Source organism: Trachypithecus francoisi, unplaced genomic scaffold (genome assembly GCF_009764315.1).
Source record: "Trachypithecus francoisi isolate TF-2019V2 unplaced genomic scaffold, Tfra_2.0 Lachesis_group0, whole genome shotgun sequence".
Taxonomy (NCBI): Eukaryota; Metazoa; Chordata; class Mammalia; order Primates; family Cercopithecidae; genus Trachypithecus; species Trachypithecus francoisi.
The window spans coordinates 116,305,149-116,328,689 of record NW_022681453.1 but is presented as its reverse complement, the minus strand read 5'-3'; the positions used below and the strand labels follow the sequence as shown (position 1 = coordinate 116,328,689).

The following is a 23,541-nucleotide window of genomic DNA, read 5'->3' as shown; positions in this document are numbered from 1 at the left end:
GAGATTCCGTCTCAAAAAAAAAAAAAAAAAAAAAAAAATAAACAACGTCAGGGGTGGTGGTTTATGCCTATAATCCTGGCACTTTGGGAGGCTGAGATGGGAGGATTGCTTGAGCCCAGGAGTTTGAGACCAGCCTGGGCAACATAGCAAAACCTATTTCTAATAAAAAAGAATATAGCCAGGCAAAGTGGTGTGGACTCGTAGTCTCAGCTACTTGGGAAACTGAGGTGGGAGGATGGTTTGAACCTGGAAGATCAAGCCTGCAGTGAGCTATGATTGCACCACTGCACTCCAGCCTGGGCAACATAATAAGCTGTTGTTCAAAAAATAAATAAATAAACAAGATCAACAGACATGTAGCCAGACTAACAAAGATAAAAAAAGAGAAGGCCCAAGTAAATAAAATTAGAGATGAAAAAGGAGACATCACAACTGATACTGAGAAATTAAAAGGAACATTAGAGACACTATGAGAAACTACATGCCAGTAAATTGGAAAACCTAGTAGAAATAGATACACTCCTAGACACATAAAACCTACCAAGATTAAACTATGAAGAAATCCAAAACCTCAATAGACCAATAACAAGAGATGAGATCAAAGCCATAATAAACAGTCTCCCAGTAAAGAAAAGCCCAGGACCCAATGGTTTCAGTGCTGAATTTTACCTATCATTCAAAGAAGAACTAATAGCAATACTACTGAAACTATTCTGAAAAATAGAGGAAGAGGGAATACTTCCAAACTTATTCTATGAGGCCAGTATTACCTTGATACCAAAACCAGGAACATCAAAAAAAGAAAGCTGCAGGCCAATATTCCTGATGAACATTGATGCAAAAATCTTCAACAAAATACTACCAAACTGAATTTAACAACACATTAGAAAGATTATTCATCATGACCAAGTGGGATTTATCCCAATAATGCAAAGATGGTTCAATATACACAAATTATTCAACATGATACATACTATCAACAGAATGAAGGACAAAAATCATATGATCATTTCAGTTAATGCTGAAAAAACATTTGATAAAATTCAACATCCCTTCATAATAAAAACCCTCAAAAAACTGGGGATAGAAGGTACATACCTCAACATAATAAAAATCATATATGACAGAACCATAGCTAGTATCATACTGAAAGGGGAAAAGCTGAAAGCCTTTCCTCTAAGATCTGGAACAACACAAGGATGCCCAGTTTTACCACTGTTATTCAACATACTGCTGGAGATCCTAGCTAGAGCAATCAGACAAGAGAAAGATATAAAGAAGACATAAAGGGCATCCAAATTGGAAAGGAAGAAATCGAATTATCCTTGTTTGCAGATAATAAGAGCTTACACTTGTAAAAACCTAAAGACTCCACAAGGAAACTATTAGAATGGATAAATTAATTGAGTGAATTTGCAAGATACAAAATCAACATATAAAAATCAGTAGCATTTTCATGTGCCAAAAGCAAACACTGCAATAGAAATTAAGAAATTAATTCCATGTAGAGCTATAAACAAAATACCTAGGAATAACTTTATCCAAAGAAGTGAAAGATCTCTGCAATGAAAACTGTAAAACACTGATGTGAGAAATCGAAGAGGGACACAAAAGCGTGGCAAGATATTCCATGTTCACGTATTGGCAGAATCAGTATTGTTAAAATGTCCATACTGCCCAAAGCAATCTACAGATTCAACATAAACTGCATCAAAATACCAATGATGTTCTTCACAGAAATATAAAAAAAAAATCCTGAAATTTATATGGAACCACAAAAGACTCAGAATAACCAAAGCTATCCTAAACAAAAAGAACGAAACCAGAGGAACCATACTACCTGACTTCAAATCATGCTACAAAGCTGTAGTAACCAAAACAGCATGACACTGGTATAAAAACAGACATATAGGCTAGTGGAACAAAATAAAGAACTCAGAAATAAATCTTTACTACTACAGTGAACTAATTTTCAATAAAAGTGCCAAGAACATACATTGGGGAAAGGATAGTCTCTTCAATAAATGGTGCTAAGAAAAAACTAGATCCCATCTCTTGCCATATATAAAAATTAAATTGAAATGGATGAAATACTTAAATCTCAAACTATGAAACTACTAATAGAAAACATTGAGGCCAGGCGTGGTGGCTCAAGCCTGTAATCCCAGCACTTTGGGAGGCCAAGACGGGTGGATCACGAGGTCAGGAGATCGAGACCATCCTGGCTAACACGGTGAAACCCCGTCTCTACTAAAAAAAAAGTACAAAAAACTAGCCGGGCGAGGTGGTGGGCGCCTGTAGTCCCAGCTACTCGGGAGGCTGAGGCAGGAGAATGGCGTAAACCCGGGAGGCGGAGCTTGCAGTGAGCCGAGATTGCGCCACTGCACTCCAGCCTGGGTGACAGAGCGAGACTCCGTCTCAAAAAAAAAAAAAAAAAAAAAAAGAAAACATTGGACACAATCCCCAGGACATTGGTCTGGGCAAAGATTTCTTGAGCAATAGCCTATGACTACAGGTAACCAAAGCAAAAATGGACAAATGGGATCACATCAAGTTGAAAACTTTCTGCATGACAAAGGAAACAATCAATGAAGTGAAGAGACAGTTCACAGAATGGGAGGAAATATTTGCAAACTATTTGTCTGACAAGGGATTAATAACCAGAATATATAAAGAGCTCAAACAACTCAATAGGAAAAAAAATCTAATAATCCAATTAAAATGGACTAAAGATTGGAATAGACATTTCTCAAAAGAAGACGTATGGCAAACAGATACATGAAAAAGTGCTCAATATCATTGATCATCAGAGAAATGTGAATCAACACTACAATGAGATATAATCTCAACGAAGTTAAAATGATTTTTCTTTAAAAGATGGGCAATAGGCTGGGCGCGGTGGCTCAAGCCTGTAATCCCAGCACTTTGGGAGGCTGAGACGGGTGGATCATGAGGTCAGGAGATCGAGACCATCCTGGCTAACATGGTGAAACCCCGTCTCTACTTAAAAATACAAAAAAACTAGCTGGGCAACGAGGCGGGCGCCTGTAGTCCCAGCTACTCGGGAGGCTGACGCAGGAGAATGGCGTAAACCCGGGAGGCGGAGCTTGCAGTGAGCTGAGATCCGGCCACTGCACTCCAGCCTGGGTGGCAGAGCAAGACTCCGTCTCAAAAAAAAAAAAAAAAAAAAAAAAAAAAAAAGATGGGCAATAATTTATGCTGGGTAGGATGAGGAGGAAAGGGAATGTTTAAACACTGTTGGTGGGAATGTACATTTGTGCAGCCACTATGGAGAATAGTATGGAGGTTCCTCGAAAAACTAAAAATAGAACTATCATATGATCCAGCAATCTCACTGCTAGGTATAAACCCCAAAGAAAGAAAATCAGTATATCAAAGAGATATCTGCACTCCTATGTTTACTGCAGCACTATTCACAACAGCCAATATTTAGAAGCAACCCAAGTGTCCATCAACAGACGAATGGATAAGCAAAATGTGGTACATATACACAATATATAATTAATATATATTATTCAGATATAAAATGAATGAAATTCTGTCATTTGCAACAACATAGATGGAACTGGAGGACATTATGTTAAGTGAAATAAGCCAGGCGCAGTAAGAAAAACTTCACATGTTCTCACTTATTTATGGAAGCCAAAAATTAAAACAACTGAACTCATGGACATAGAAAGTAAAATGAATGTTACCAGGGGCTGGAAAGCACAGTGGGGAGGGAGTAATGGTGGTGGTTAATGGGTACAAAAATATAGTTAGATAGAATGAATGGTATCTAATATTTGATAGCACAACAGGATGGTTTTAATCAACAATATTTTATTGTTTAAAAATATCTAAAAAAGGGCCGGGCGCGGTGGCTCAAGCCTGTAATTCCAGCACTTTGGGAGGCCGAGGCGGGCAGATCACGAGGTCAGGAGATCGAGACCACCCTGGCTAACATGGTGAAACCCCGTCTCTACTAAAAAAATACAAAAAACTAGCCGGGCGAGGTGGCGGCGCCTGTAGTCCCAGCGACTCAGGAGGCTGAGGCAGGAGAATGGCGTGAACCCAGGAGGCACAGCTTGAGGTGAGCTGAGATCCAGCCACTGTACTCCAGCCTGGGCGACAGAGCGAGACTCCGTCTCAAAAAAAAAAAAAATCTAAAAGAGTATAATTGAATATTTATAACATGAAGAAATGATAAATGCTTGAGGTGATGAATATTCCATTTACCTTGATGTAGTTATTACATACTATATACGTTTATCAAAATATCTTATGTACCCCATAAATAACACACCTACTATGTACTCATAAAAATTAGAAATGAAACAAATAAATAACAATAATGACACACCTGGGGGAACATCGAGTGTCTTTGAATATGTCAATTTCTTATGTTTGACAATATCTATTCACCCCAGTTTATCAGTATATAAACATGTTCATATATAGCAGTGTGGATGGGTCAATATACTTAATTTTTTTAGAGCAGTTTTGTGTTTATAGTAAAATTCAGAGAAAGGTATAGAGATTTCCCACATACTCTCTGTCCCCATACAAGTATAGCGTCTCCCATTATGAACATTCTTCACAAAGTGGTACATTTGTTACAAATGATGAACTTACATTGACACATCATTATCACCCAGATAGTTGGTGTTGTACATTTTACAGGTTTGGACAAATGTATAATGACATGAACTCACCAGCTATAATATCACACAGAGTACTGTTACTGCCCCAAAATTCTCTGTGCTCTGTCAATCCATCCCTTCCTCCCTACCTAATCCCTGACAACCACTGATTTTTTTCCTGTCTCTATATGACTTTTCCTAAATGTTGTATAGTTGGAATCATACGTGTGTACCCTTTTCAGATTGGCTTCTATCACTGAATAATATGCATTTACGTTTTCTTCACTTTTTTCATGGCTTGATAGCTCATTTCTTTTTAGCACTGAATAGATAGCTCATTTCTTTTTAGCACCGAATAATGCTCCATTATCTGAATGCACTGCAATTTACTTATGTATTTACCTACTGAAAGGTAAATACGTACGTTGCTTGGTTGGTTGGTTGCTTTTAAGTTGGTTGGTTGCTTTTAAGTTTTGGCAATTAGGTGTAAAGCTGCCGTAATCACCCATGTGCAGGTTTTTATGTGGCTACATATTTTCAGTTACTTTGGAAAAATACCAAGTAGGGTGATTGCTGGATAACATGGTAAAAATATGTTTAGTTTTGCAAGAAACTGTCAAACTGTGTTCCAATGTAGCTGTACCATTTTGTATTTCCGCCAGCAATGAATAAGAGTTTCTATTCCTGTACATCCTCCACAGCATTTGCTGTGGTCAGTGTCTAGATTTGGGCCATTCTAATATGTATATAGTGGTATCTCATTGTTGCTTTTATTTGGATTTCCCTAATGACATATGATGTAGAGTATCTTTCCATATGTTTATTTGACATCTATAGATCTCCTTTGACGAGGTGTCTATGAAGGTCTTTGGCCCATTTTTAATTGTGTTGTTATCTTATTGTTGAATTTTAAGAGTTCGTTGTATATTTTGGATAACAGTCCTTTATCAGATAGATCTTTTGCAAATATTTTTCTTCCAGTCTGTGGTTTGTCTTTACATTCTCTTGACAGTGTTTTTCCCAGAGCAAAACATTTTAATTTTAATGAAGTCCAGTTTATCAATCCTTTCTTTTGGATTACTCCTTTGGTACTCTATCTCGAAAAGCCATTGCCAAACCCAAAGTCATCTATATTTGCTCGTATGTTATTTTTTGGGAGTTGTTTTTAAATTAGCTATGGAGTCTTAAGGATTATGTCATATCTTTTAGTTTATATTAAACAGTAGAGTCCAGCAGTTTTCTGTTTGTTAATTAATTAACTTTTTTTTTTTTTTGAGGCGGAGTCTTGCTCTGTCGCCTAGGCTGGAGTACAGTGGCCGGAACTCAGCTCACTGCAAGCTCCGCCTCCCGGGTTCCCGCCATTCTCCTGCCTCAGCCTCCGGAGTAGTAGCTGGGACTACAGGCGTCCGCCACCTCGCCCGGCTAGTTTTTTGCATTTTTTAGTAGAGACGGGGTTTCACCGTGTTAGCCAGGATGGTCTCGATCTCCTGACCTCGTGATCTGCCCGCCTCGGCCTCCCAAAGTGCTGGGATTACAGGCTTGAGCCACTGCACCCGGCCTGTTAATTAATTAATTAATTAATTTTTTGAGACAGGGTCTCACCCAGTTGCTCAGGCTGGAGTGCAGTGGCACAATCACGGCTCACTGTAGCCTCAAACTCCTGGGCCCAAGTGATCCTCCCACCTCAGCCTCCTGAGTAGCTGGGACCACGTTTGCACACCACCATGCTTGGTCAACATTAAAAAAAATTTTTTTAGAGACAGGATCTCACCATGTTGCCCAGACTGGTCTCAAACTCCTGGGCTCAAGCAATCCTCCTGCCTCAGCCTCCCTAAGTGCTGAGATAACAGGTGTGAGCCACTGTGCCTGGCCTGTTTGTTTTAAAGAAAATCACCTGTGATACTGTGAATTATGAATAAGTTATCCTTTTATTCTTTCCCATTCCTTCTTCTTTTGAAATTCTTCATACTGGGGGTTTGTGATCAACCCCAGCTTTTCATATGGTGCATTGGGCATGCCTCTTTGTTCCCTCTGTTGAGAAAGTGTTTTGCTGCGAGTGAGTGATCAGGTGGCAGGGATGTGGCTTCTGTGTGTCAGAACGTGGTAGCTAGTTCAGTGATTTATCTGATGGGAAATTTTCTCTGGGAGAGAAGGGTTGCTGATGTCCTCTAATTCAGCTAACTCTGCTTTACTGAACACAGCTAAACCAGATTTGGAAACAAATGGAAGACAACGTGGTAAACTACAGGCAAAAAGACAGAGCTCTTGAGTATTCCTGACCAAGTAAAGGCCTGACAAGGAAGAATATGTATTAACAGTATTTCTTAGGGCCGGGCGCGGTGGCTCAAGCCTGTAATCCCAGCACTTTGGGAGGCCGAGGCGGGTGGATCACGAGGTCAGGAGATCGAGACCCTCCTGGCTAACACGGTGAAACCCCGTCTCTACTAAAAATACAAAAAACTAGCCGGGCGCGGTGGCGGGAGCCTGTAGTCCCAGCTACTCGGAGGCTGAGGCGGGAGAATGGCGGGAACCCGGGAGGCGGAGCTTGTAGTGAGCCGAGATCGCGCCACTGCACTCCAGCCTGGGCGACACAGCGAGACTCCGTCTCAAAACAACAACAACAACAACAACAACAACAAAAACCAGTATTTCTTAGGACATGCTTTAAGGACCACCTTAAAACATTTCCACAGGGTATAGGCTTCAATCAGCAGAAGATGTTCTTGTTTCCCAAGTACCATGGGGTCAAGTTTTCCAATGATCCCAGCATGGCAGCCAACACAAGGGCTGCTGGAGTAATTACTGGCCATCCTGCCCAAAGTAATTTATATATTCGATGCTATTCCCATTAAACTACCACTGACATTCTTCACAGAATGAGAAAAAAACTATTTTAAAATTCATATGGAACCAAAAAAGAGCTGTATAGCAAAGACAATTCTAAGCAAAAAGACCAAAGCTGGAGACATCACGCTACCCAACTTCAAACGGTGCTACATGGCTATAGTAAACAAAATAGCATGGTACTGCTACAAAAATAGACACATGGAACAGAATAGAGAATTCAGAAATAAGACCACTCATCTACAACCATATAATCTTCGACAAACCTGACAAAAAACAAGCAACAGGGAAAGGATTCCCTATTTAATAAATGGTGCTGGGAGAACCGGCCAGTCATATGCAGAAAATTGAAACTGGATTCTAACCTTATGCCTGATACAAAAATTAACTCAAGATGGATTAAAGACAAATGGAAAACCCAAAACTATAAAAATGCTGGAAGAAAATCTAGGCAATATCATTCAGCCCTTAGGCATAGGCAAAGATTTCATGACAAAAACATCAAAAGCAATTGCAACAAAAGCAAACATTGACAAATGGGATCTAATTAAACTAAAGAGCTTCTGCACAGCAGAAGAGATTGTTATCAGAGCAAATAGACAACCTGCAGAATAGGAGAAAATTTTTGCAACTTATCCATCTGACAAAGTTCTTTTTTTTTTTTTTTGACAAAGTTCTAATATCCAGAATCTACAAGGAACTTAAACAAATTTCCTTTTTGGGTAAGAAGAAAACCCAAAAACCCCGTTAAAAAGTGGGCAAAGGACATGAACAGACACTTCTCAAAATAAGACACTTATGTGACCAACAAATATATAAGAGAAGCTCAGCATCACTGATCATTAGATAAGTGCAAACCAAAATCACAATGAGATACAATCTCACACCAGTCAGAATGGTGATTGTTAAAAAGTTAAGAAACAACAGATGCTGGCGAGGCTGTGCAGAAATAGGAAAACTTTTACACTGTTGTGAATGTATATTAATTCAACCATTGCGGAAGACAGTGTGGTGATTCCTCAAAGACCTAGAATCAGAAATATCATTTGACCCAGCAATCTTATTATTAGGTATATACCCAAAGGAATATAAATCATTCTATTACAAAGATACATGCACATGTATATTCATTGCAGCACTCTTCACAATAGCAAAGACATGGAATCAACCCAAATGCCCATCAATGATAGACTGCATAAAGAAAATGTGGTACATATACACCATGGAATACTGTGCAGCCGTAAAAAGGAACAAGATCGTGCTCGCTTCGGCAGCACGTATACTAAAATTGGGACAATACAGAGAAGATTAGCATGGCCCCTGCGCAAGGATGACATGTAAATTCATGAAGCATTCCGTATTTTTCTCAAGGATCTAGAACTACAATTACCATTTGACCCAGCCATCCCATTACTGGGTATATACCCAAAGGATTATAAATCATGCTGCTGTAAAGACACATGCACATGTATGTTTATTGTGGCACTATTCACAATAGCAAAGACTTGGAACCAACCCAAACGTCCAGCAATGATAGACTGGATTAAGAAAATGTGGCACATATACACCATGGAATACTATGCAGCCATAAAAAAAGTATGATTTCATGTCCTTTGCAGGGACATGGATGAAGATGGAAACCATCATTCTGAGCAAATGATTGCGGGGACAGAAAGCCAAACACCTCATGTTCTTAGTCATAGGTGGGAATAGAACAATGAGATTACTTGGATACAGGGTGGGGAACAACACACACTGGGGCCTGTCTTGGGGTGGGGGGGGGGGATAGCATTAGGAGATATACCTAATGTAAATGACTTGATGGGTGCAGCAAACCAACATGGCACATGTATACCTATGTATCAAACCTGCACGTTGTACACATGTACCCTAGAACTTAAAGTGTAATAATAAAAAAAAAAAGGAACAAAAGGAACGAGATCATGTCCTTTGCAGGGACATGGTTGGAGCTGAAAGTCATTATCATCAGGAAACTAACACAGGAACAGAGAACCAAACGCTGCATGTTCTTACTTACAAGTGGGAGGTGAAGAATGTGAACACGCAGGCACAGGGAGGGGAACAACACACGCTGGACCCCGTGGGAAGCGGGGTGGAGAGGGGAGGAGCATGAGGAAAAATAGCTAGTGCATGCTGGGCTTAATGCCTAGGTAATGAGTTGATAGGTGCAGCAAATCACTATGGCGTACATTTACCTATGTAACAAACACCTGCACACCGTGCACATGTACCCCAGAATTTGAGCTGGGTTTAGACCATCCTGAGACAGGTTAGTTTTACCCTACTGATGATGTGTTGTTGCCGTGGTAATCCTGCTCAGCACGAGAGGAACCGCAGGTTCAGCCATTTGGTGTATGTGCTTGGCTGAGGGGCCAATGGGGCAAAGGTACCATCTGTGGGATTATGACTGAACGCCTCTACGTCAGAATCCCGCCCAGGTGGAACAATATGGCAGGGCCCGGGGGCCTCCGTTGGCCTCGGATAGCCGGTGCCCCGCCACCACCCCCCTGCCACCTGCGCCATCCCCGCAGGCGGGCCGCCTCCTCCCGCACGGGGCATTTTGCTTTTTCTCAGAGATGCCTTGGGTTTATTTCAAGGTCTTGCCTTATTTCAGTCTTGAGAAGTCCCTGAACTAAGAACAGTGAGAAGAGACTAGTCCATTCCTCACCTCAAGCCATCATCCAGCTAATAATCTTGAATAGACAAATAGCTTTCTAAAAAACTATTTTAAAAATAAGTCCTGTAATTTCTCTGGTAACCTATTCATTTCAGCATCAGGCAGTTCTTTTAAAAAAAATTGGGCCGGGCGTGGTGGCTCACGCCTGTAATCCCAGCACTTTGGGAGGCCAAGGTGGGTGGATCATGAGGTCAGGAGATCGAGACCATCTTGGCTAACACGGTGAAACCCCGTCTCTACTAAAAATACAAAAAGTTAGCCGGGCGTGGTGGCGGGCGCCTGTAGTCCCAACTACTCGGGAGGCTGAGTCAGGAGAATGGCGTGAACCCGGGAGGCGGAGCTTGCAGTGAGCCGAGATCGTGCTACTGCACTGCAGCCTGGGCGACAGAGTGAGATGCCGTCTCAAAAAAAAAAAAAAAAAAAAAGAACAATGTCTAAAATAGCTTCTAACACATAATAGACACTTGGAAAATACTTCGTAGGTGAAAGAATAAAACATAAATCAATTTATTTTATTTATTTTTTAAATTACACTTTAAGTTCTAGGGTACATGTGCACAATGTGCAGGTTTGTTACAAATGTATACATGTGCCACGTTGGTGTGCTGCATCCATTAACTTGTCATTTACATTAGGTATATCTTCTAATGGTATCCATCCCCCCTCCGCCAACCCCATGACAGGCCCTGGTGTGTGATGTTCCCCATCCTGTGTCCAAGTGTTCTCATTATTCAATTCCCACCTATGAGTGAGAACATGCAGTGTTTGGTTTTCTGTCCTTGCGATCATTTGCTCAGAATGATGGTTTCCAGCTTCATCCATGTCCCTACAAAGGACATGAACTCATCCCTTTTTATGGCTGCATAGTATTCCATGGTGTATATGTGCCACATTTTCTTAATCCAGTCTGTCACTGATGGACATTGGGTTGGTTCCAAGTCTTTGCTATTGTGAATAGTGCCACAATAAACATACATGTGCATATGTCTTTATAGCAGCATGATTTATAATCCTTTGGGTATATACCCAGTAATGGGATGGCTGGGTCAAATGGTATTTCTAATTCTAGATCATTGAGGAATTGCCACACTCTCTTCCACAATGGTTGAACTAGTTTACAATCCCACCAACAGTATAAAAGTTTTCCTATCTCTCCACATCCTCTCCAGCACCTGGTGTTTCCTGACTTTTTAATGATTGCCATTCTAACTGGTGGGAGATGGTATCTCATTTTGGTTTTGATTTGCATTTCTCTCATGGCCAGTGGTGATGAGCATTTTTTCATGTGTCTGTTGGCTGCATAAATGTCTTCTTTTGAGAAGTATCTGTTCATATCCTTTGCCCACCTTTTGTTGGGTTGTTTGATTTTTTTATTGTAAATTTGTTTAAGTTCTTTGTAGAATCTGGATATTAGCCCTTTGTCAGATGGGTAGAATGTAAAAATGTTCTCCCATTCTGTAGGTTGTCTGTTCACTCTGATGGTAGTTTCTTTTGCTGTGCAGAAGCCTCTTAGTTTAATTAGATCCCATTTGTCAATTTTGGCTTTTGTTGCCATTGCTTTTGGTGTTTTAGACATGAAGTCCTTGCCCATGCCTATGTCCTGAATGGTATTGTCTAGGCTTCCTTCTAGGGTTTTATGATTTTAGGTCTAATATTTAAGTCTTTAATCCATCTTGAATTAATTTTTGTGTAAGATATAAGGAAGGGATCCAGTTTCAGCTTTCTACATATGGCTAGCCAGTTTTGCCACCACCATTTATTAAATAAGGAATCCTTTCCCCATTTCTTGTTTTTGTCAGATTTGTCAAAGATCAGATGGTTGTAGATGTGTGGTGTTATTTCTGAGACCTCTGTTCTGTTCCATTGGTCTATATCTCTGTTTTGGTACCAGTACCATGCTGTTTTGGTTACTGTAGTCTTGTAGTATAGTTTGAATTCAGGTAGTGTGATGCCTCCAGCTTTTTTATTTTGCTTAGAATTGTCTTGGCAATGAGGGCTCTTTTTTGGTCCATATGAACTTTGAAGTAGTTTTTTCCAATTCTGTCATTGGTAGCTTGATGGGGATGGCATTGAATCTATAAATTACCTTGGGCAGTATGGCCATTTTCACGATATTAATTATTCCTATCCATGAGCGTGGAGTGTTCTTCCATTTGTTTCCGTCCTCCTTTATTTTGTTGAGCAGTGGTTTGCAGTTCTCCTTGAAGAGGTCCTTCACATCCCTTGTAAGTTGGATTACTAGGTATTTTATTCTTTTTATAGCAATTGTGAATAGGAGTTCACTCATGATTTGGCTCTTGTTTGTCTGTTATTGGTGTATAGGAATGATTGTGATTTTTGCCATTGATTTTGTATCCTGAGACGTTGCTGAAGTTGCTTATCAGCTTAAGGAGATTTTGGTCTGAGATGATGGAGTTTTCTAAATATACAATCATGTCATCAACAGGGACAATTTGACTTCCTCTTTTCCTAATCAAATACCTTTTGTTTCTTTCTCTTACCTGATTGCCCTGGCCAGAACGTCCAACACTATGTTGAATAGGAGTGGTGAGAGAGGGCATCCTTGTCTTGTGCTGGTTTTCAAAGGGAGTGCTTCCAGTTTTTCCCATTCAGTATGATATTGGCTGCGGGTTTGTCATAAAGAGCTCTTATAATTTTGAGATACATCCCATCAATACCTAGTTTATTGGGAGTTTTTAGCATGAAGAGAGGAATCAAATGGATGCAATAAAAAATGATAAAGAGGATATCACCACTGATTGACAGAAATACAAACTACCATCAGAGAATACTATAAACACCTCTACGCAAATAAATTAGAAAATCTGGAAGAAATGGATAAATTCCTGGACACATACACCCTCCCAAGTCTAAACCAGAAAGAAATTGCATCCCTGAATAGACCAATAACAGGCTCTGAAATTGAGGCAATAGTTAATAGCCCAAAACCAAAAAAAGTCCAGGACCAGATAGATTCACAACCGAATTCTACCGGAGGTACAAAGAGAAGCTGGTACCATTCCTTTGAAACTATTCCAATCAATAGAAAAAGAGGGAATCCTCCCTAACTCATTTTATGAGGCCAGCATCATCCTGATACCAAAGCCTGGCAGAGACACAACAAAAAAAAGAGATTTTTTGACCAATATCCCTGATGAACATCGATGCAAAAATCCTCAATAAAATACTGGCCAACCGAATCCAGCAGCACATCAAAAAGCTTATCCACCACAATCAAGTTGACTTCATCCCTGGGATGCAAGGCTGGTTCAACATATGCTAATCAATAAATGTAATCCACCACATAAACAGAACCAAAGACAAAAACTACATGATTATCTCAACAGATGCAGAAAAGGCCTTCGACAAAATTCAACCTCCCTTCATGCATAAATACGTTTGTTACCATTGGAGGAGATGGAAAGGCAAGAAAGTTCTCTGAACAAGAGAGATACATTGAGACTAAGAGAGAAATTGGGTTAAAGTCACCTAATGGTGAAGAGTGTCCTTCATCTGTATTGGCTTTTTTTCAGTATTATAGACAAATACAACTTTAATAATTCTTTTGTCAATGGAAAGAAGAAAATCAATTTTAGGAGTTCTGTTATTCAAATACAAATCACTTAAGCTGATGTGATAGGAGGGTGGCAACAAATGCCACAAAGGAACAGTGATGGAAAAACATGTCCTTTGACTGTATTATGGCATCCATATAATTCGTTAGAATTGATGGGAAGGAAGTGTCATATTGGAATCTTATGTTGTAAGACTGAGCTTTAATGGCACAAAACAGGTCCAAAGCTGGATAACAAAGGTATTGAGGAAATATATTGAGTATGACATAAATCAACACTCAATTCAGAGACTAACCTCTGAGAGGCACGTGTGTGGTATAGACCCAAAGCAGCATGGCAAAAGATTGGAAAACAATTAACATTTAAACTAATTGACCAAAGAAGGAAAGACAGAATTTATAGTCTGAACCTGGCCATACTATTTGCCTCCTAAAACAATAACAAAAAGTCAACATTCTCCAAAGAATTTTAATAAGACTAAGGGTTTCATGGTATAAAATGTATTAAAAATGTCCAAGATAAAATCTAAAATTACTCAACATATGAAAAGGCAGGAAAACATGACTAATCCTTAAGCGAAAAGACAATCAACAGATACTAACCCTAAGATTATTCAGGGGTTGAAATTATCAGACAAACTTTAAAACAGCTATTATAACCAAACTTAATGAAGCAAAAGTGAACACATTTGAAATAAATGAAGGAGTTTTCAGTAGATAAATAGAATTATAATCAAAAGAGCCAAATGAAAATTTTAGAACTAAAAAATATAATGTGTGAAATAAAAAAAATTCACTGGATAGGCTCAATAGCAGAAATGAGATGGTGAAGAAAAGTCAGTAGGCCGGGCGCGGTGGCTCAAGCCTGTAATCCCAGCACTTTGGGAGGCCGAGACGGGCGGATCACGAGGTCAGGAGATTGAGACCATCCTCGCGAATACGGTGAAACACCGTCTCTACTAAAAAATACAAAAAACTAGCCAGGCGACGAGGCAGGCGCCTGTAGTCCCAGCTACTCGGGAGGCTGAGACAGGAGAATGGCGTGAACCCGGGAGGCGGAGCTTGCAGTGAGCTGAGATCTGGCCACTGCACTCCAGCCTGGGCGGCAGAGCAAGACTCCGTCTCAAACAAAAAAAAAAAAAAAAAAAAAAAAGAAAAGTCAGTAAATTTAAAAATTGTTCAATAGAAATCATCCAAAGTAAAGAACTGAGAGAAAAATATTTGTTAAAAATGAACAGATCATCAGAGACTTATGGGAGAGTATTTTAAGATAAAACATTTGTGTAATTGCAGCACCAGGAGGAAAAAAAGATTGGTGAAGAAAAATTATTTGAAAAAATAATGGCCGAAAACTTTCCAATTTGGTGAAACACAAAAGGTTATCTTATAAAGTCAAAGAAAATCACATCAGACAGATATAATCAAACTTACAAAAACCAAAGACGGAGAGAAAAAAAAAGAGTTCTTAAAGATCTTTAAAAATGTTGCATAGCTTAGAAGATAATGGAACAACATCTTTAAAGTTCTTAAAGAAAAGAGCTATTAATCCAGAATTCTGCAATCAGTGAAAATAGATTTCAGGAATTATGGAGAAATAAAGATATCCTCAGAGGAAAAAAAAAAACCAAAGAAAATTCATTGATATCTGACATTTTCTGCTCTAAAAGAAATGCTAAAAGAAATTCTTCAAGCTGAAAGGAAATTATAAGAAAGTTAGAACATTAAGAATAAAGGGAGAACTAACTCATGTTCAGGTAAATGTAAAATAATATTTTTCCTAGTAAGTTCTTTTTTTATTATTATTATTATACTTTATGTTCTAGGGTACATGTGCACAATGTGCAGGTTTGTTACATATGTATACATGTACCATGTTGGTGTGCTGCACCCATTAACTCGTCATTTACATTAGGTATATCTCCTAATGCTATCCCTCCCCCCTCCCTCCACCCCACAACAGGAGCTGGTGTGTGATTTCCCCTTCCTGTGTCCAAGTGATCTCATTGTTCAATTCCCACCTGTGAGTGAGAACATGCGGTGTTTGGTTTTCTGTTCTTGCAATAGTTTGCTGAGAATGATGGTTTCCAGCTGCATCCATGTCCCTACAAAGGATACAAACTCATCCTTTTTTATGGCTGCATAGTATTCCATGGTGTATATGTGCCACATTTTCTTAATCCAGTCTGTCACTGATGGACATTTGGGTTGGTTCCACGTCTTTGTTATTGTGAATAGTGCCGCAATAAACATACGTGTGCGTGTGTCTTTATAGCAGCATGATTTATAATCCTTTGGGTATATATCCAGTAATGGGATGGCTGGGTCAAATGGTATTTCTAGTTCTAGATCCTTGAGGAATTGCCACACTGTCTTCCACAACGGTTGAACTAGTTTACACTCCCACCAACAGTGTAAAAGTGTTCCTATTTCTCCACATCCTCTCCAGCACCTGGTGTTTCTTTTCTTTTTAGAGATTGCCATTCTAACTGGTGGGAGATGGTATCTCATTTTCATTTTGATTTGTATTTCTCTGATGGCCAGTGATGATGAACATTTTTTCATGTGTCTGTTGGCTGCATAAATGTCTTCTTTTGAGAAGTATCTGTTCATATCCTTTGCCCACTTTTTGATGGGGTTGTTTATCTTTTTCTTGTAAATTTGTTTGAGTTCTTTTAATGTTCTGGATATTAGCCCTTTGTCAGATGAGTAGATTGCAAAAATTTTCTCCCGTTCTGGAGGTTGCCTGTTCATTCTGATGGTAGTTTCTGTTGCTGTGCAGAAGCTCTTTAGTTTAATTAGATCCCATTTGTCAATTTTGGCTTTTGTTGCCATTGCTTTTGGTGCTTTAGACATGAAGTCCTTGCCCATGCCTATGTCCTGAATGGTATTGCCTAGATTTTCTTCTAGAGTTTTTATGATTTTAGGTATAACATTTAAGTCTCCAATCCATTGTGAATTAATTTTTGTATAAGGAGTAAGGAAGGGATCCAGTTTCAGCTTTCTACTTATGGCTAGCCAGTTTTCCCATCACCATTTATTAAACAGGGAATCCTTTCCCCATTTCTTGTTTTTGTCAGGTTTGTCAAAGATCAGATGGTTGTAGATGTGGGGTATTATTTCTGAGGGCTCTGTTCTGTTCCTTTGGTCTATATCTCTGTTTTGGTACCAGTACCATGCTGTTTTGGTTACTGTAGCCTTGTAGTATAGTTTGAAGTCAGGTAGCATGATGCCTCCAGCTTTGTTCTTTTGACTTAGTGCTGTCTTGGCAATGCGGGCTCTTTTTTGGTTCCATATGAACGTTAAAGTAGTTTTCTCCAATTCTGTGAAGAAAGTTATTGGTAGCTTAATGGGGATGGCATTGAATCTATAAATTACCTTGGGCAGTATGGCCATTTTCACGATATAGATTCTTCCTATCCGTGAGCATGGAATGCTCTTCCATTTGTTTGTGTCCTCTTTTATTTCATTGAGCAGTGGTTTGTAGTTCTCCTTGAAGAGGTCCTTTATATCCCTTGTAAGTTGGATTCCTAGGTATTTTATTCTCTTTGAAGCAACTGTGAATGGCAGTTCATTCATGATTTGACTCTCTGTTTGTCTGTTATTGGTGTATAAGAATGCTTGTGATTTTTGCCATTGATTTTGTATCCTGAGATTTGCTGAAGTTGCTTATCAGCTTGAGGAGATTTTGGTCTGAGATGGTGGGGTTTTCTAAATATACAATCATGTCATCTGCAAACAGGGACAATTTGACTTCTTCTTTTCCTAACTGTATACCCTTTATTTCTTTCTCTTGCTTGATTGCCCTGGCCAGAACTTCCAACACTATGTTGAATAGGAGTGGTGAGAGAGGGCATCCCTGTCTTGTGCCAGTTTTTAAGGGGAATGCTTCCAATTTTTGCCCATTCAGTATGATATTGGCTATGGGTTTGTCATAAATAGCTCTTATTATTTTGAGATATGTTCCATCAATACCGAATTTATTGAGAGTTTTTAACATGAAGTGCTGGAGAATTTTGTCAAAGGTCTTTTCTGCATCTATTGAGATAATTATGTGGTTTTTGTCTCTGGTTCTGTTTATATGCTGAATTACGTTTATTGATTTAGATATGTTGAACCAGCCTTGCATCCCGGACATGAAGCCCACTTGATGATGGTGGATAAGCTTTTTGATGTGCTGCTGGATTCAGTTTGTTACTATTTTATTGAGGATTTTTGCATCGATGTTCATCAGGGATATTGGTCTAAAATTCTCTTTTTTTGTTGTATCTCTGCCAGGCTTTGGTATGAGGATGATGTTGGCCTCATAAAATGAGTTAGGGAGGATTCCCTCTTTTTCTATTGATTGGAATAGTTTCAGAAGGAATGGTACCAGCTCCTCTTGTAACTCTGGTAGAATTCAGCTGTGAATCCATCTGGTCCTGGACTTTTTTTGGTTGGTAGGCTATTAATTATTGCCTCAATCAGAGCCTGCTATTGGTCTAGTCAGGGATTCAGCTTCTTCCTGGTTTAGTCTTGGGAGAGTGTATGTGTCCAGGAATTTATCCATTTCTTCTGAGTTTTCTAGTTTATTTGCGTAGAGGTGTTTATAGTATTCTCTGATGGTAGTTTGTATTTCTGTGGGGCCGGTGGTTATATCCCCTTTATCATTTTTTATTGTGTCTATTTGATTCTTCTCTCTTTTCTTCTTTATTAGTCTTGCTAGCAGTCTATCAATTTTGTTGATCTTTTCAAAAAACCAGCTCCTGGATTCATTGATTTTTTGAAGGGTTTTTTGTGTCTCTATCTCCTTCAGTTCTGCTCTGATCTTAGTTATTTCTTGCCTTCTGTTAGCTTTTGAGTTTGTTTGCTCTTGCTTCTCTAGTTCTTTTAATTGTGATGTTAGGGTATCAATTTTAGATCTTTCCAGCTTTCTCTTGTGGGCATTTAGTGCTATAAATTTCCCTGTACACACTGCTTTAAATGTGTCCCAGAGATTCTGGTATGTTGTATCTTTGTTCTCATTGGCTTCAAAGAACATCTTTTTTTTTTTTTTTTTTTGAGACGGAGTCTTGCTCTGTCGCCCAGGCTGGAGTGCAGTGGCCGGATCTCAGCTCACTGCAAGCTCCGCCTCCTGGGTTCACGCCATTCTCCTGCCTCAGCCTCCCGAGTAGCTGGGACTACAGGCGCCTGCCACCTCGCCCGGCTAGGTTTTGTATTTTTTTAGTAGAGACAGGGTTTCACCATTTTGGCCAGGATGGTCTCGATCTCCTGACCTGGTGATCTGCCTGTCTCGGCCTCCCAAAGTGCTGGGATTACAGGCTTGAGCCACCGCGCCCGGCCTCAAAGAACATATTTATTTCTTCCTTCATTTTGTTACGTACCTAGTAGTCATTCAGGAGCAGGTTGTTCAGTTTCCATGTAGTTGAGCGGTTTTGACTGAGTTTCTTAGTTCTGAGTTCTAGTTTGATTGCACTGTGGTGTGAGAGACAGTTTGTTATAATTTCTGTTCTTTTACATTTGCTGAGGAGTGCTTTACTTCCAACTGTGTGGTCAATTTTGGAATAAGTGCAATGTGGTGCTTAGAAGAATGTACATTCTGTTGATTTGGGGTGGAGAGTTCTGTAGATGTCTATTAGGTCCACTTGGTGCAGAGTTGAGTTCAATTCCTGGATATCCTTGTTAACTTTCTGTCTTGTTGATCTGTCCAATGTTGACAGTGGGGTGTTAAAGTCTCCTATTATTATTGTGTGGGAGTCTAAGTCTCTTTGTAAGTCTCTAAGGACTTGCTTTATGTATCTGGGTGCTCCTGTATTGGGTGCATATATGTTTAGGAAAGTTAGCTCTTCTTGTTGAATTGATCCCTTTACCATTACGTAATGACCTTCTTTGTCTCTTTTGATCTTTGTTAGTTTAAAGCCTGTTTTATCAGAGACTAGGATTGCAACCCTGCCTTTTTTTGTTTTCCATTTGCTTGGTAGATATTCCTCCATCCCTTTATTTTGAACCTATGTGTGTCTCTGCACATGAGATGGGTCTCCTGCATACAGCAAACTGATGGGTCTTGACTCTTAATCCAATTTGCCAGTCTGTGTCTTTTAATTGGACCATTTAGTCCATTTACATTTAAGGTTAATATTGTTATGTGTGAACTTGATCCTGTCATTATGATGTTAGCTGGTTATTTTGCTCATTAGTTGATGCAGTTTCTTCCTAGCATCAATGGTCTTTACATTTTGGCATGTTTTTGAATGGCTGGTACCAGTTGTTGCTTTCCAATTTAGTTCTTCCTTCAGGAGCTCTTGTAGGGCAGGCCTGGTGGTGACAAAATCTCTCAGGATTTGCTTGTCTGTAAAGGATTTTATTTCTCCTTCACTTATGAAACTTAGTTTGGTTGGATATGAAATTCCGGGTTGAAAATTCTTTTCTTTAAGAACGTTGACTATTGGCCCCCACTCTCTTCTGGCTTGTAGAGTTTCTGCCAAGAGATCTGATGTTAGTCTGATGGGCTTCCCTTTGTGGGTAACCCAACCTTTCTCTCTGGCTGCCCTTAACATTTTTTCCTTCATTTCACCTTTTCTAGTATGTTCTTTTAAATGTATGACTACTGGTTGCAGTGGCATGGCCCTTTAGTCCTAGCTAGTCAGGAGACTGGGGTGTGAAGATTGCTTGGGCTCAGGAATTCAAGGCCAGCCTGGGCAATAGCAAGATCCTGTCTCTAAAAAATATATCCATATGTATTATTATTGAAAGCAAAAATTGTAAGAATAGTGGAGGTTTCAATGTTACGTTATAAATGGCAACTGCAACTTTAAAGAAGGGAAGGCTAAAGAAACTTTTGTTTCTCCTACTTATGTCTAAAACCTTTTACTCAGAGTGCTAACATTAACACTAAATGGACAACTAAAGGTTGTGTAGGTATATTGTAATCCATAGAACATCCACTAAAAATAATAAAAGGAGATATAGCAAAAAATGCCAGTAGGTATATTAAAATGAGACAGTATAAATATCCAAATAATCTGGAAAAATACGAGAAAGGAAAAATAGACTAATGTAAGACAGAAGGAAAAAATAGAAAACAAGTAATAAAGTGGTAAATTCAAATCCAGCCACATCCATAATTACATCAAAGGTAAATGGCCTAAAGACACTAATTAAAAAAAGAAATTTTCAGGTTGGATTAAAAAAAAGACCCAGCTATATACTGAATACAAGAAATCTATTTTATATGCAGTGACATAAATAGGTTAAAAGTGAAAGGATAGAATAAATATACCATGCAAGCATTATTCCAAATAAATGGCAGGGACCATGTTAATATCAAAGTGGACTTCAAAGCAAGGAAAAGCATCAGAAGTAAAGAGAGGGGCACTTATATAATGATAAAATAACCAATTCACTAATTCTTCTATGACTAAGAAGTCATAACAATCCAAAATGTGTATACATCTAATGACAGAGCATCAAAATACATGAATCAGAAACTGATAGAACAGAAAAGAAATAGACAAAGCCACAATTATATTTGAAGACTTAAAAATTTTTCTTTCAGGATTGACAGAACAAGCAGAAAAAAATGAGTAAGGATATAGAAGACATGAGCAACATTCTCAACCAACGTGACTAAATTAACATTTATATCATTCCAATTTTAATATATATGCTGCTAAAGTGAGCGCTGAATTGACATTTATGCTCCACCCAACAATAGCAGAATACACATTCTTTCCAGGTTTACATGGAACATTTACCAAGATAGACTATATTCTGGGATATAAATAATAGAAAACTTAAAATAATTGAAATCATAATGGTTTCAAAAAAGTGTTTCAACCACAACAGAATTAAACTTGGAATCAATAATGAAGTTTTCTGGAAAATTGATGAATATTTGAAAATTAATCAACACACATTTAAAAAAAACCCAGTGGTTACAGAAAAAGTCTTAATGGAAATTAGGCCGTATTTTAAACTGAATTAAAGTGAAAATACAACATCAAAAATTTGTGGCATGTAGCTGAAATAGTACTTAGTAAAATTTACAGCATTAAATGCTTTCATCAGAAAAGAAAAAAGATGTCAAATAAATAATCTAAGCTTCTGCTTTAAAAAACTAGAAAAAGAAGAGTAAATTAAACCCACATTAAACAGAAGGAAGAAAAGAATAAAATTAAGAGCAGAAATCAATGAATGAAATTGTAAAAAAAATAGAGAAAATCAGTGAATAGCAATCAAATGAAAGCTGGTTCTTTGAAATGATCAATACAATCAATCAATTTCTAACCATAGTGTTGGGAAAAACTCTTTATGGATCCCTGACTTTTCTACATGTTTTTTGAGTAAGACACTGACTACCTTTTGTTCTAGACTACTTTCCCCCGCAATAAGGTCTATAAACAGCCCTGGAAGACGGAGATAGTGTCTCACTCCAGGTCAAGTAATGCTTACCGCTCAATATAAAAGATACTGGTACCCTAAGTTTAGTGTTCCTTTCCTGCAATGCAAGCCACTGCAATTTCAGGTATCATCTAGACCTCTTTGTGTTGACCTGTGAGAATCTGTGCCCAGGGAACTGGTGCAAAAATCTTGATACTCTGACTGGCTGCTGCTATTGCTGTAAGCACTAAACTAAACTTTGTCTCTGACTTAGGAGTCATATGTCTTCTACCAGAATCTACAAAACTGGCAGCCTAATTTCTTAGTTTGTAAGTAGGGTAAAATCTCCAACCCTTCACAGTTCTTAACATAAAGTGACCAAGAAAAACTTGAAAGAAGACATAAATTACTTGACTGCAGTCAAGTAATTATCTTGACTTCTTGCATTGTAGTTTTCCCAACTATAGTCTAATATTAGGACTGAAAGAGGAAATATCACCTATAGGTTCTACTGATATTAAAAGAATAATAAGGAAGGATTATTAACAACTCCAAGTCTGTAAATTCAACAGCTTAGATTAAATGACATACTTGGAAGACACAATTTACCAAAATTCCCTCAAGAAGAAATAGATAACATGAATAGTCCCTTATCTTTTAAAGAAATTGAAATTGAAATTGAATTTGTATTAAAAAGACCTTCCAAAGAAAAAAAATTTGGCTGGGTGTGGTGGCTCATGCCTGTAATCTCAACACTTTGGGGGGCTAAGGCAGGTGGATCACTTGAACTCATGAGTTCAAGATCAGCCTGGGCAATATGGCAAACCCTGTCTCTACAAAACATACAAAAATTAGCCAGGCATGATGGCAGGTGCCTGTAGTCCCAGCTACTTGGGTGGGAGACTGAGGTGGGAGGATGGCTTGAGCTGGAGAGGCAGAGGCTGAAGTGAGCTGAGATTGTGCCACTGCACTCTAGAATGGGCAATAGAGCCAGACCTTGTCTCAGGAAAAAAAAAAGGAAAAAGAAAAATATTTTAGGCCCAGATTGTTTCACTGGTAAATTCTACCAAACATTTAAGAAAGAAACCAATTCTTTACAATCTCAATAGAAGAGCATGATATTCTTTCCAACTTATTCTATGAGGCCAACATTACCCTATTACAAAACCAGACAGAGACATTATTAGAAAGAAACCTACAGATCGGCCGGGCGCGGTGGCTCAAGCCTGTAATCCCAGCACTTTGGGAGGCCGAGATGGGTGGATCACGAGGTCAGGAGATTGAGACCATCCTGGCCAACACGGTGAAACCCCGTCTGTACTAAAAAAATACAAAAAACTAGCCGGGCGAGCTGGCGGGCTCCTGTAGTCCCAGCTACTCGGGAGGCTGAAGCAGGAGAATGGTGTAAACCCGGGAGGCGGAGCTTG

General features: G+C 38.9%; 1 non-coding gene across 1 annotated transcript; it reads left to right on the top strand.

The window, feature by feature from the left end:
- Window positions 1–8,745: 8,745 nt before the first annotated feature.
- LOC117084566 lies at window positions 8,746–8,852 on the top strand. The gene has a single exon (XR_004437499.1). It is a non-coding gene; the product is annotated as a U6 spliceosomal RNA (small nuclear RNA).
- Window positions 8,853–23,541: the final 14,689 nt, after the last annotated feature.